General features: G+C 39.1%; 1 long non-coding RNA gene across 2 annotated transcripts in view; it reads right to left on the minus strand.

Moving 5' to 3' along the window:
- Positions 1-13,602, minus strand: part of LOC137042956 (uncharacterized) — a 120,844-nt gene that overhangs the window by 91,893 nt on the left and 15,349 nt on the right. Inside the window, exon 2 of one of the 2 annotated variants that reach the window (XR_010898396.1) lies at positions 2,559-2,615. The exons of the other annotated variant lie outside the window; for it this stretch is intronic. This is a non-coding gene — a long non-coding RNA (uncharacterized lncRNA). The remainder of the gene's footprint in view (positions 1-2,558; positions 2,616-13,602) is intronic. 2 annotated transcript variants of the gene reach the window in all.

Genomic DNA, 13,602 nt, shown 5'->3' on the forward strand with positions numbered 1-13,602 from the left:
GAGCGTTCTGCCGCAATATGGCTGCCGTCGCATCATCCAAGTGGATGCTGCACATTGGTGGTGGTTGAGGAGATTCCCCTTTCTATGTAAAGTGCTTTGAGAGCCTAGAAAAAGCGCTATATAAATGTAACAAATTATTATCTAACTATATTATTACTGACTATAAGGCCGGCTACACACTGGCTGCGTGCCGTGAGCATGGCGTTTCTGTTGCGTGTCAGCTGTGTGGTGTTTTCTATGTCTTTGCACACCAGAAACGTGTGCCACGCCGCTGTGCTGCTGCTAGGTGACGTACAGGGAAGGCCTGTACTTCATGTTAAACATAAAAATATATAAATATATAGCCTGTCTGCTTTGCGAGTGGGTGCGCTTGCGCACCTGAGGGTTCAGGGACAGGTCACAGGAGTCGCACTGTCATGGATGGAAGATGGCAGATGTATTCTGTTGACCATCAAGAGATCATCAAAATAAAGTGAAACCTTCTTTTGAACAACCACCATTCAGTTTAAATTAAAATATCTTCTAGAAAAACACCTCAAAATGCTGCAGCAATGCAGTATAATGTCTGGGGGGTGGGGGGAGAGTAAATTGATGTAATGTAGCGCTGTCATGTTAAGGAGCCGTCAATCTAGATTCCAGAGGACTAGTTTAATTGAACAGCCAGACACAGACAGCAATCACTCAAAATCAAATTAACACGAACAACATCAGCTGCTGAGAAATCATATCAAAGACAACTTCAAAATGTCTTTGACGGTTTTTTGAATGTCGATTTTAGGCCCTAATCACATACACCCCCTAAGTGCTTTGTACGCTTACACTAAAGTAGCGTTTTTGACAAGTGTCAAGCAGACCCGCTTAATCAGGTGCAAAATTAATAGCATTAAAATGACAGACATTTTCTTAACGTGTTTAAAGTTTTTTTTTTTTTTTTTTGTTACTGAAAAGGTCCCCAGGAACAAGAACAGATGCAAATTACTAGTCTGCACGCAGAGGCCTTCAGTTGATAGGGCCATCCCTGGAGGGGATGATAGGAGACATACCTAAAAGCAGTGAGACTACACTGCCTTTTACCACCATTAATTGCAACCAGTATATAAAAAAAAAAGTAATTTAATTTCACATCGGGCCTGGTCTCATCTGTTATCAGTGCTGCACTTGCGCAGAGTACAGAGAGGTAATAGAGGTTTTCAGGGGCCATTCCCTGCATATTATCTAATAATGATGAATGAACAGCCCTGGAAGTGACAGCTGTTTGGATGCTTTGTTTGCAGTGAAGCATCTATTTGCAACTTTCCTCAGAAATTGTCAATTTGACTTTGAGAAGGTTCTAAACAGCTTCACTAAGACAGGTTGTTAAAAGGGTCAATGGCATGCTGTAAAATAATCCATGTTAAACAAGAGGAAAACTATTGTTTTTTAAGTTTTATATATTATTATTTTTATTATTATTTTAAAAGATTTCTAGAAAAAATAGTTTTCAGTTGTTGCTTTTTATATGATTTATAACATACATACACACACACACACACACACACACACACACACACACACACACACAGACACAGACACAGAGGTTTAACATTTTGCAGTCAGAAAGTTTTAAAATGTGTTTTTTTGGAAGTCCCTTCCAAAAACAATAGCTGTCTCAAAGTGAAAGGTGCGCACTTGGAAGGCCAGGGCAGGCCACGCCCTTCAAAGTGCACGAAGCGGCACAAAGGACAAACCAAGGGACAGGGTTGCCAGGTCTGAATAACAAAACCCCTCCAATTGCTAATCAAAAGTAGCGGAATCATGGCCAAAATGGGCCAAAAAATATCCCACAACGCGGTGCGCGGAAGGCAGAAATATTGCTTAAGTAAAGACAACTTAACCTGTGGACTAGACTAGGCTACAAACACCCCAAAGCAACAGTAGCCTAAATGCAACCCCATTCCAGCATTGGCAACAATGAACCAAGCGTCATTAATGGCCTAGCAGGTTTGTGACAACTGACAGTGGTCGATGTTCGTGAGGAGATTTTAAAAAGAAAAATGGAGCATAATTTTTTTTTTTTTTTTAAGAGCTTTTTAACGACCAATTTAGCCCCGCAAACCTGCGGACAGTGGAAATATGACCTGATCATCCCAGATGATGATGTCTCACTTAGGCCTTACCAGGGTCTCTATTGTGCATTATTTCCCATCCCAGTCCATCTCCATCAGCTTCTCCCGCTCAGCGCAATAAAAGTTTTGAAAAGTGTTTTCTTCTGGTTTAGCTGTTAATTTAAATTTCTGTTGATTCAGATGTTAAACAAGTTATATTTTTGGTCTATATTTGATTTAGCCTATTTTTGTCTGTCAAATTTTTTAAGCTATGGAGTTGAGTATGATAAGAAAAATAAATTCTTGCATGGACATCATATCCTATCCCCAGTGTCTGTAAGGGAAATTTAAAAGAGATATTCTGGAAACGAAATCAAAATTTAACCGGATCAATCGGGTACGTCGGGAATAAAATAATTTATAGGGTGAGCACTGAGTGAATTTTAAGGGTGAGTGGGATGGTGCGGTGCTCACCAAAATTGGACAGCTGAAGACTGGAAAAATGTTGCCTGGTCTGATGAGTCTCGATTTCTGTTGAGACATTCAGATGGTAGAGTCAGAATTTGGTGTAAACAGAATGAGAACATGGATACATCATGCCTTGTTACCACTGTGCAGGCTGGTGGTAGTGGTGTAATGGTGTGGCCCCTCAGTGCCAATTGGGCATCGTTTAAATGCCACAATCTACCGGTGCATTGTTTCTGACTATGTCCATCGCTTTATGACAACCATGTACCCATCCTCTGATGGCTGCTTCCAGCAGGATAATGCACCATGTCACAAAGCTCAAATAATTTCAAATTGGTTTCTTGAACATGACAATGAGTTCACTGTACTAAAATGGCCCCCACAGTCACCCGATCTCAACACATATATATATATACACATACACAAATGATGGAGTACATGGTATTACAGTAAACAAGAAAAGTTTAAATTCATTCCAAAAATGCATATCGTCTAACAAAGTAAAAAAAATAAAAAATAATAATAATAATAATAATAACGTGGTAAGTACCATTATTTTAAATAAAACTTACTTTAAATTATTTAAAAGGTATTCATTCACAAACATTACATTTTACAAATTAAAATAGTACTAAAAAAGTCAAATTATCTGATCGTTTAAGAGACATATTGAACTCAAGACAATCAATAGTCATTTTCCAGTTTCATGTTTTTAATTTCTTCTGTATGTTGTTTTTTTTCTTTTAAATATTAATAAGCACGTCTTTTTTTCTGAGAAATAATAAAAAAAATAAAAATACCATACTACTCAAACAAAAAAAGGTCATATCATTAATCCAAAAATTGGCGTTTTGATCAATTATATTATTAAATGCACAGAATAAGCAACCATCATACATACTGGCACACATGCGTGACATACTGACGACAAGAGCCTGCAAATAGACCAAATGCAACTCGTGAGTCCATCTATACAAATTCCTCATTTATGTTTGTTTAAACAGTCCAGGTGCGCGCTGTCATGTGGAGCATAAGAGCTGTGACTGTAAAACCCCTATAATTCCCTCCTGAGCAATCCCAGACAAAAGACGTCGCTCATGAATCTCTGTCAGGATTCGACTTCATGGGCGATCACAGCCCAGTGCATAAGGGGTTCAGGCTGTTAAGATAATCAAGGATGATGACGTGTAGGAGGTCAAGAGGAACGTACTGAAGTGCAGAGGTCACATTATCTCACGGCTGCCTATGACTGTGCCAGGTGTTCGGATTGGGGGGTGGGCGGAAGAAAGCCGTTTCAACATTATGCATCATCTTAAACTATCAGTGATCCCATAAGTTATGCATTTATACTTTCACAAAGGAGAGTGACTGCATTTCTACATCTCACCGTCATATTCAAAGACTTGTTTTTCTTTGGCACTAACTGTAAAGTCGAAGGAGTACTGTTCACAGGACTTTTAAAACATGCCTCTGTTGTAGTGTGGTTTAAGAGAAAACAATAAGCCCCCTCAATGGCCCTCATTATCTGTGACTGCCTCTACTTTGGCCAACATGCTCTGACACACTACTAAAAGACAATTAATCCTAATAATCACGGCACCACAGCATCATTTCTCATTCTGGCAGGCCTCTTTCCTCTGTAGGGTTGACTGGGGAGGTGTTGAACCTTGGATCGGTGGCACACAGATGAACCCACTGCAGACGCTGGGACAACAAGCTGGCTGGATGAAAAATTTCAAACGAATCGGTGTCATCAAGAACCCTTTTGTTCTGCTGAATCATTCATAGACTTGAACAGACTCAACCGTGAATCAGTATTCGTAGCTGTCCGGATCTATGTAACAACGGCCCGTGTTTGTAAAGTGCAATCAATTTGGTTTATTTAGTGTAAAAATAGAGTGCTATTCATTATTTTGACTTTGAGGTGATAGGTCGGTAATGTGCCCAGATGGGTAAAAGCAGGTAGAACTACCCTGTGCATATTTAAAACTTGCAAATTCTCACTCAGTGACATGATGGTGTAAAACTGATCAGACATTGAAATAAAATTATTAATAAGATAACTGGGATTAACAACACTGGGATTCATAGACTTTAAAAATATTTACTAAATAGCAATTAGTAATTATTGTGTGTTGGACAGACACACAGACATAATTGAGTGGGTAATTGATAATTGAGTAATACTTGAAGACCATTCTCCTCTGACTGTTGATACAATCCCAAAATTCATTCTCACACACACTTAAGATATAATCATTAAAGGTGGGGAAAGTCCTTTCTGGTAACCGATGTTGATATTTCAAACCACCAAAACAAACACGCCCCTATTTTGATAGCTCCGCCCCACACATGCGTACGAAACACAGGCAACGACTATGGCAGAATCTGCTGTGCCAGCCGGCCGAGGGTACGATGTCATCAATAAATGAAAGCAATGTGTGTTACTATGGTAATCCAGGTCAAATTTTCAGTGAAAAAGTCATCCCTTACATCCCAAAAACACAAAAACAGTTCTCATGAACAACTCGTTTGCATGAGCATGATAGACCAGCTAACGAATATATTACAATTATGACAAGACTGGAGGGTTATATTGATCACTAAAAGAGGAACCAAAGGAAACAAACATATTAGGAGTTTATTATCTTACTTTTCAGACACACTGCGCAGTGACGCTTGAAGTGGTTTATAGGATGGGGAACTTAATGAGTCTTTTTCATAGCTGAAGTGTATGACAATACGATTGCAAATGGACAAACAAGCAAACATGACACGAGCATATTCAAGCAAAAGCCAGCATATATTAGTTTTGTGAATAGCGGCCGGGCTATTATTAGAACCAACGTTTTTCTGGGCAGGCCTCAACATCAGGGTCGTAGCCAGCCCACTATGATGACAGGTTTATTATACAAATATAATAGCCCCCTCAGTTTATTATACAAATATAATAATATTTGTTAAATAACAGTTGTTTAAATTATTTTAACATAATTACAAAATTATTACAACATCTCAAATACTGGAATAAATAAAAAGTTTTTTACAGTCAAATTTAAAAAAAAAAAATTTTTTGCATGTTTTATTGACAGCTGTGTTAAGGCAATAGGCTGTCTCGTGTATGTGACGTGGCTCGCGCCTGTGACTTCATGAAGTGTGTTTACCTATTCACTTAGCCTTTAATTTGCAGTTGTGTGATAAAGAAAGAGCAGCGATGCAAAATTCTACAAAAAGGACTTAAAAAAAATAGCGTTGACGTGGGAGAGAACCCATCCATCAGGTCGCAAGTAACGTGAAGACTTTTCAATTGCCTGCGCGAGGATAACAGACGCACAGCGGAACATGAGGAGGACGAAGAAGAGCTGTACAATAACGAACTTGTTGTAGAGGCTGGCGCGAGTGATGAGGAGTTTACAGGGAGAGATGAAGAGGAGGAGCACGAGGATTAAACAGAATTGGAGGATTTTTTTTTTTTTTACTTCAAACCAAACGAGACCGGAATGGTTAAACTTTGGAGCAGTAAGGTGTCTGTTGTGTCTTTTGTTATGAATCAACAACATAATTATCACCGTGTATGGTTAAGTGTTTACAATGCCCTTCTGGTAGCCTATGTTTGCTACGTAATTGTTACCCTATTTCTACACTGGAATTTAGCCTGAATTACCGGTATTTGTGGTTAATGTTCTGTATGCATACCATAATGTTATGGTAACTGTACGTTTTCAATAAATGAACCTAGTATTTTATAGGTTGAAATAGACGCAAAATCTCCTTTTTATTCATTTCACTGGTAGTTTGATTTGCTCAAATAGAAATTGAGGCCTGCCTCTAATTCTGGCCAATAAAGGCCTGGACCGCGATGTGCTTCAGTAAAATAAAGGCCCGGGGCCTATATTAGAGGATTTACGGTATACTCTAATGATTGTGCTTCCCCCCTCATAACCCCCGGAGACGAGAGATTTATGCATTTTATTTCTGGAAAAAGTCCTCCTATGATGCAAATTGACGATATTTGCATCATAGGAGGAATGTTTGGCCAAAGGCTAAAGAGGGAGCCATTTCCACATGTTTTGAACCCACTCATGGGGAATGGGAGATCACACTCAGAGCTCAGCTCAGCCACAGGCACTCATTTAAACAGAGCTATGGTGAGCAAAGTAAGTCTTTTAACTTCTCAAATTAATTTCTATGAAAGTTAAGCTTGCAAAGGCATGAACTGAAACGCGCCAGACTGAATTCTCGTTGTGAATGTATGCTGCGAGTGTAGTAGCGATAACCTCAGCTCTCATCACGAAAGCTCATCAGCTCATTTATCTGACTCCTGCAGTTAGTGCTCAGTGCTGTGATACTCGCGTGGTGACTCACTCATTATATTGAACAGACACGTTCAGTTTTTAATTGTAGTGTCTTCTCCAACTCAGGTCACAGTAATCACAAAAAGTTGGTGGCTTTGGGAATGGCCTCACAGGGCAGCGAAGCATTCTGGGAATTGTAGTCTTTCATCCCCATGAGACAAAAATACATTTTCTGTCTTTTCTCAGTCTAGAAGGCACCAAAGTAAAAAAAAAAAAAAAAAAAAAAAAAAAAAAAAAAAACACATTTCTACTACAGGGATGACCCAGTTTAAATACAGATTCATCTTCCCAGCGCTGAAGTACCCCTTTAAATATTTATTTAAAAAAACTAAAAAAGGAAATTAATTAAACAAATATTAATAAATTAACACTTTACAATAAGGTCCTATTTGTTAAGATTAGTTAATGCATTAACTAACTAACAAAACAAAAAAAAAGTGCTTTTGTTAATGTTAGATAATAAGGTTATGTTCTTGTTAGTTCAGAGTGTATTAACTAATGTTAACAGATACTTTTGATCTTAAAAGTGTATTCATAATTGCTGAGATTTCTGTCACTAAGATTTTTAAGTGTTGAAGTATTGTTTATTGTTAGTTAATGTTAAAGGTGCACTATGTAGTATTTTTGCAGTAAAATATCCAAAAAAACACTAGGCCAGCGTAGGGCTGGGCGATATGGCCAAAATTTCATATCCCGATATAGCTCATTTGATATCCCGATAACGATATACATAACGATATAGCAATTTTTCTGTTAATTCAGTTTATGAATAGTCTATGCAAAATTGCAATGTGGAAATGCAGTTTGAAATTATATACAAAACAAATAAAGGTAGTATGGACTACATTTTTATTTTATTTAGAACCTTTTTTTAAAGCAAGACAGTTGGTAAAGTTAACACCTGCCTAGGGATGTTAACCGATGAACGTTTGACCGATGGCTGACCGTATCAACGTTAACCGATCAAAGTTGTCGGTTAAAATAAATAAAAAAAGTGATCTCTAAATTAGGCTACTATAGACAGTGGACTAAACGCTACTACAGTTGGCCGTTTCAATCCAAAATGTTTTTGTGTGATTGAACATATCCCTCGCACTCAATTTTTCATAACTCGCCTGTTGTACTTAATAAACCGATAAAAACATTTGGCACGAGGTTACAGCGTTTGGGTTTGCGCGCTCACAAGGTTTGCAAAAAGTAAACACTCGAGGTTAGAGCCAGAGCAGACGACAGTATGAAGCGTGCATTCCGCATAAGATGGGCTTACATTTGGAAATATATTACATCTTCATTTCAGTGGTAACACATAAGGTGTTGATCGTCTTTCTTTATTATTGTTAGCACTACCTCGAACTAAAGTGGCGTACTCTTCGGAGCTGTCATTTTCTTAAATGAGCCGCGGCAATGATTCAAATGAGCTTCTAACGCTGGACAAACGCCTTTATTTTTCAACGCGATCACCTTGTATCCAAACCATTTCGAAACTAAGGAGCCATTTGTCCTCTGATTACAAACAAGCTCCTCTGCGGCGCGTTTGCGGGACTCGTGTTTCGCGCTGTGGGGGATTTTAAAAAAGTGACGTGAGTGGAAGGGAGGCGGCAGCGCTAGGACAGGGCGCGCGTGCGTGCGTGTGTGTGTGAGTGAGAGAGAGACAGAGGGAGCGCGGCTCGCGGCTGTTATTTCAAAGAGCGCAGCATATTTTAAGCTAATCGGTTAACCGGTTTCAACCGGCTAATGAGGCTCAGTGGTCGGTCAAGAAAATGTTTAGTTTTCGCAATCCCTACACCTGCCATTAAAATATTTCAATATATGGCTATATGGTGTGCCACGCGTAAAAGCCCATTGCAGCGTCTGTGTCTGAAGTTTGTTTTGAGCACTTATGCCACTATTCTGGCATAATTACTCTGAGAATTACCCTGGTCTGAACCGCGTCTACTACCGTCTTCCTCCATGTTTGTTTATGTATTGCAGCGTGCATGGGCATGCCGTGGCGTGAGGTCATAAACGCCTTATCGTGGCGTAAGCGATAGAGCCTTATGTAAAACGATAGACATTTTCTATCGTCCAGACGATATATTTCGTCATATCGCCCAGCCCTAGGCCAGCGTTGTTGTAAATTGTAAGAAAACTGCTATTTTAACCAAGGAACCGGGACGTCTTTTATTTGGTAGAAGCGCTTTACTCTTAGCAGTGTGCAACAAGTGTCACAGCAACCGCTGAGCGAATGCACATAGTAACGTCATAATTTTAAACCACGTTGATTGTGTGTGTGTGTGTGTGTGTGTGTGTGTGTGTGTGTGTGTGTGTGTGTGTGTGTGTGTGTGAGTGAGTGAGTGAGTGAGTGAGTGAGTGAGTGAGTGAGTGAGTGAGTGAGTGAGTGAGTGAGTGAGTGAGTGAGTGAGTGAGTGAGTGAGTGAGTGAGTGAGTGAGTGAGTGAGTGAGTGAGTGAGTGAGTGAGTGAGTGAGTGAGTGAGTGAGTGAGTGAGTGAGTGAGTGAAAGTGCCCCACAGAACAGAGGGGCGGGGTGAGCAAAGTTCATTATCATTTAAAGCCGTATTCCCTGAAATGGCTTGCAGAAAACAGAGCTGGTTTTGACCAGGTAAAATGAGTGTTTTCTTACAAAACTAATGAAAATTTTTAATTAAAGTATATTACAAAGTTTTCATTTAGACACTAAAGAATCATATTAACTTGTACAAAAAATGGGATTATGACCCCTTTAATAACTGCATCCATGAACATGATTTCTGAGTCCTATTTTCCACCAGCTGCGAGGTGAAAACCACAGATCCCAAGAATCTGCGCCAAACTTGGCGTCATCAAACTATGCATTTGTTTTGAATAGGTGCCTTCCTCAGACGGAAAAATTACATAGTTCAGATTTAACTAACATGTTTTTTATTTGAAATTTTGCATGGAAAATTTGTATCCGTGTGTAATTTATTTATAATAAGAAAAAAAGATTAGCAGAATACATTTAATACATATTTTTAGATGCCACACCATAATACTTCCCAAAATTAATTCATATCAACTACCCAATTAATAGCAGAATGTTCTATGGCTTAATTAAGTGTATTTTTCATAGGACTAGTAGCCAATGGCCATCATTAATTTGTATTACTCAGAGTTTGTCAACAAAAGTTGATAATGTTCATTCGTAAAGTTAAACAACATATATGGGTCCGGTTTTAAGAACTGCGCTACAACATAATTAAAGATCATTAAAAACTACATTTTAAAACAAGTTTAATACATTACTGCAAGGATTATTGCATCCGAGTTATTGTCTATGGAATGGCACAACAGCTTGTGGCTGAGTACAGCTCTCACTGTTTAAGCAGCATCGTGTGTTAGCAGGGGACTGGCATTGTGAGTTGTTACAAACAAGCAGATGCTGGGGGGCTTCGAAAAGTGTAGGAAAAAAAAAACATCATAGTAGTGTAGCAATTACGTGTGAGCACCGCTGAAAGTCTCAGTCTCTGTCTCTCTCAGCAACCCACACAACAAGCTCATTAAGGCCTGCTTACATAGTCAGTCTTATTTAGGCTTGAAAAATTAATGTACTCGCACCTGGAATCGCACAGCCATTCATTCTGCCTCAGCGGCCCGCATGCCTGGTCTAGGCACTCTCAGCTTTAAAATAGAGGGCGATATATATAGTCACCTCTGTTTAGTTTTTAAGCAACACGCATCTTGCTCTGCCTCTCCCTCTCTCTCACTCTTTTTTCCCGGAGAGTTACAGCAGGAGCTAGCATATTAATCACACTCACAGTCGCTAATGCTAACAATCAGTCAATGTGCTTGGCCGGGCTCTCCATCTCCTGTGACAGCGAGTTTTGTCCTGAGGCCTACTGATTCGTCCTGCCATAGTTGCCTGTAGGACAAAATACACAACAGCAGTCTCTCTCTCTCTCTCTCTCTCTCTCTCTCTCTCTCTCTCTCTCTCTCTCTAGTCTATGGATCTTAGCGTATACTGACATTTTATTCGAAGAATGTGCAATATATCAGTCGCCTTTGCTTAAAGACTGAACTGTCAATGGGGCTGTGCTGGGAAATTTACTGATAATAGCATACAGAGGGAAAAACGTGTTATCATTTGTTCCCTTAACAGCGCATTTTGGATAATCTACACTCATGCCTTTTTACAAAATCTGTAATGCTTCGAGGAAGCCTCTTCAAACCATCTTTATAGTTTAGGCACATCTCAAGACATCAAATATTCAACTATTGTCTTTGAACAATATATTTCCAGACGCAAACAGCTGTCTGGTTACAGAGGAAGAAAAGCACATGCTGAGATATTCCTGGACTGCCATCCAAATGTCTCGTACGTGGCAGGACTGGCATGTTTGCATTCACACAGGAAGAACGAGGCTCTTTTCTGACAGCTTCAAGCTGACAACTGTAACAGTGACACAAATCATATGAAATCAGTGCCTGGCTCTTTCCTCTTGCTGAGAGAGAGAGAGAGAGCGAGACTAAGAGAGGGAGGGAGCTGTGGACGGGGTACAGCCATGGAAGACAGCCTGTGGTGAGCACTATAATGGATGGAAGCATGTATGTGTGCATATTTGGCACTGTTTTCTCTCTCCCTCTCTCCCTCCATCCCTCGCTTAAATCCGGGTGCTAATTATTGGGCTTCACATAGCGTAAAATGTACAGCTGTGGTGACTGTCAGTGCTCCATGGGCTGTTAAGTTTGTGTGCATCTTGACAGTGGGTGGGTTTACCCCCCACCCACAACCTCCACTGCCACTGCCTCCCTCTCTCTCTCCATCACTCAGTGCAGAAAAATTACAGAATTTCACCGGCTTGCCAGCCTCAATCAGCCGGCGTCATTTTTTCTCTCTCTCCCCTTCTCTCTTCTGTGAGTATATCACAGTTGCATAAAAACCAGAGGACAGCTCAGGCAGGAGCAATATGGAAAGTGAGAGAACTTGCCTGAAGGGAAAAGAGGAGCTCAGAGATAACAGCGATCAATTACAACTTTTTTACAACATATCTGGCTGTGCAGAACAGCACCGGTAGGGAAAAAAAGAGAAGACAAGCAGGGTTATGATAACCCAGCAAGGAAACTGTCACACAGCACAGTCAATCTGAATTCACAACTTTTTGAGCCAAGCGCTAGATTCACTGATAACAGATGCATGCAATAAATGATCATATAGCATAGAAAACTGCAATAGGATTTGAGCCAGTTTGCTCTCCCTGGGGAATAAACTTCATAAAGCAGCTTGACGTTGATTTTGATTACTTTATTTCTGAGGTGTTCCAGATGTTCTGATTTGTGATTGGGTAATCTTGCTAGGGGAAAACTGGGGCTAGATTCCAAAAGAGGCCTGAATGTTTGCATTTGGAACCAATTATAAAGCCACCTAAGCCTAAATATCAGCTTTCAGTATTCACATAACATCATTACACACTTAACACCTTTATATCATTATTTAGAGGGGCTTGGAATACCAATGGGTTACAAATGACTAATGTTTTGTGTATATGGCAAAAAAGTGTCATGATATAATTTCCTGACCAGTAAAATGAGGAACATTGACGAATTTGCTCTTTACTGTCTTTAAATTCAAAAAGCATTCTTGTTTCAGTCATACATATGATCCCTGAATGTACTACTGTAAATCTAAAAAACAAAAGTGTGGTTTATAATTTGAAAAACATTACAGAATTATTACAATTATAAACCTAAACAAAAACAAAAAACAAACAAAAGAAAGTTCTACACCACAGGACTTTAACTCCTCAAAAGCCAACTAAACAAATCTGTGTTGTAAAATTAAAAGAAGAAAAGCCATGACATGCAGAATAAAAATGTATTCATTTTCTATTCATTTGTTCCCTCACATATGTTAAATTGTGGTCATGTTGTACTCATTTGTTCCATTGTAGTAATTAAGTTATGATATATATATTGCTTTTTCACCATTCATGTCATGAACAAGGCTCTGTAGGAAATAAATACATAAACTTATCCTATATATTATTATTACAGGCAAAACAAATAAGTTATAGGTCATGATAATAATTCTAAACAGTGCATCTCAGCAGTGTTATTTTAGTATCATTGATTTACTACACAATTTTTGTAATATTTTAAATATCATTTTATATTTATATTTACTGTTTTAAATTTTTGTTGTGTGTTATTCATTTTTATTAGCTTTTGTTTTGTATGCATCTTGTATTAAGGTTTATTTTATTTAGGTTAAGTCATTTTAGCTAAACTAAACGGAAATTTACCTGCAATTAACGCATTTAACAGAGACGAGCGGAGCATCCTGAATCTGATGCATCAAAACAATAATTTTGTGGTGTATCATAGTTTTCTTAACTATAACTTTTTTGAAAAGAATTCATGCGAGCGGTTATCGCAATTAGAGCTGGCACAATGACAAACATCACATTGGCCATTGAAAAAATGGCTTGAGGGCGGCATGGGGTCTGCACGCCACGTGTTAGCTATTCTGCCAGAAGATCATGTCAGAGCCGTGAATAACATCCTAGGTCCTAGACTAGGCTGAAGCAGACTTATGCACTGTGTACATTCCCGCTCTGTGTACACGAGCACATAGTGTGCAGTTCATACCGGAGTTACGCTATTGATCATGTAGAGTCAGAGTGCAAAAAACGAATATAGCTTTAGCATGCACATGTGTTTTAAAGACACTTGGATGAATTTGT

The sequence above is a fragment of the Pseudorasbora parva genome, chromosome 16 (genome assembly GCF_024679245.1).
Source record: "Pseudorasbora parva isolate DD20220531a chromosome 16, ASM2467924v1, whole genome shotgun sequence".
In the NCBI taxonomy this organism is placed as follows: Eukaryota; Metazoa; Chordata; class Actinopteri; order Cypriniformes; family Gobionidae; genus Pseudorasbora; species Pseudorasbora parva.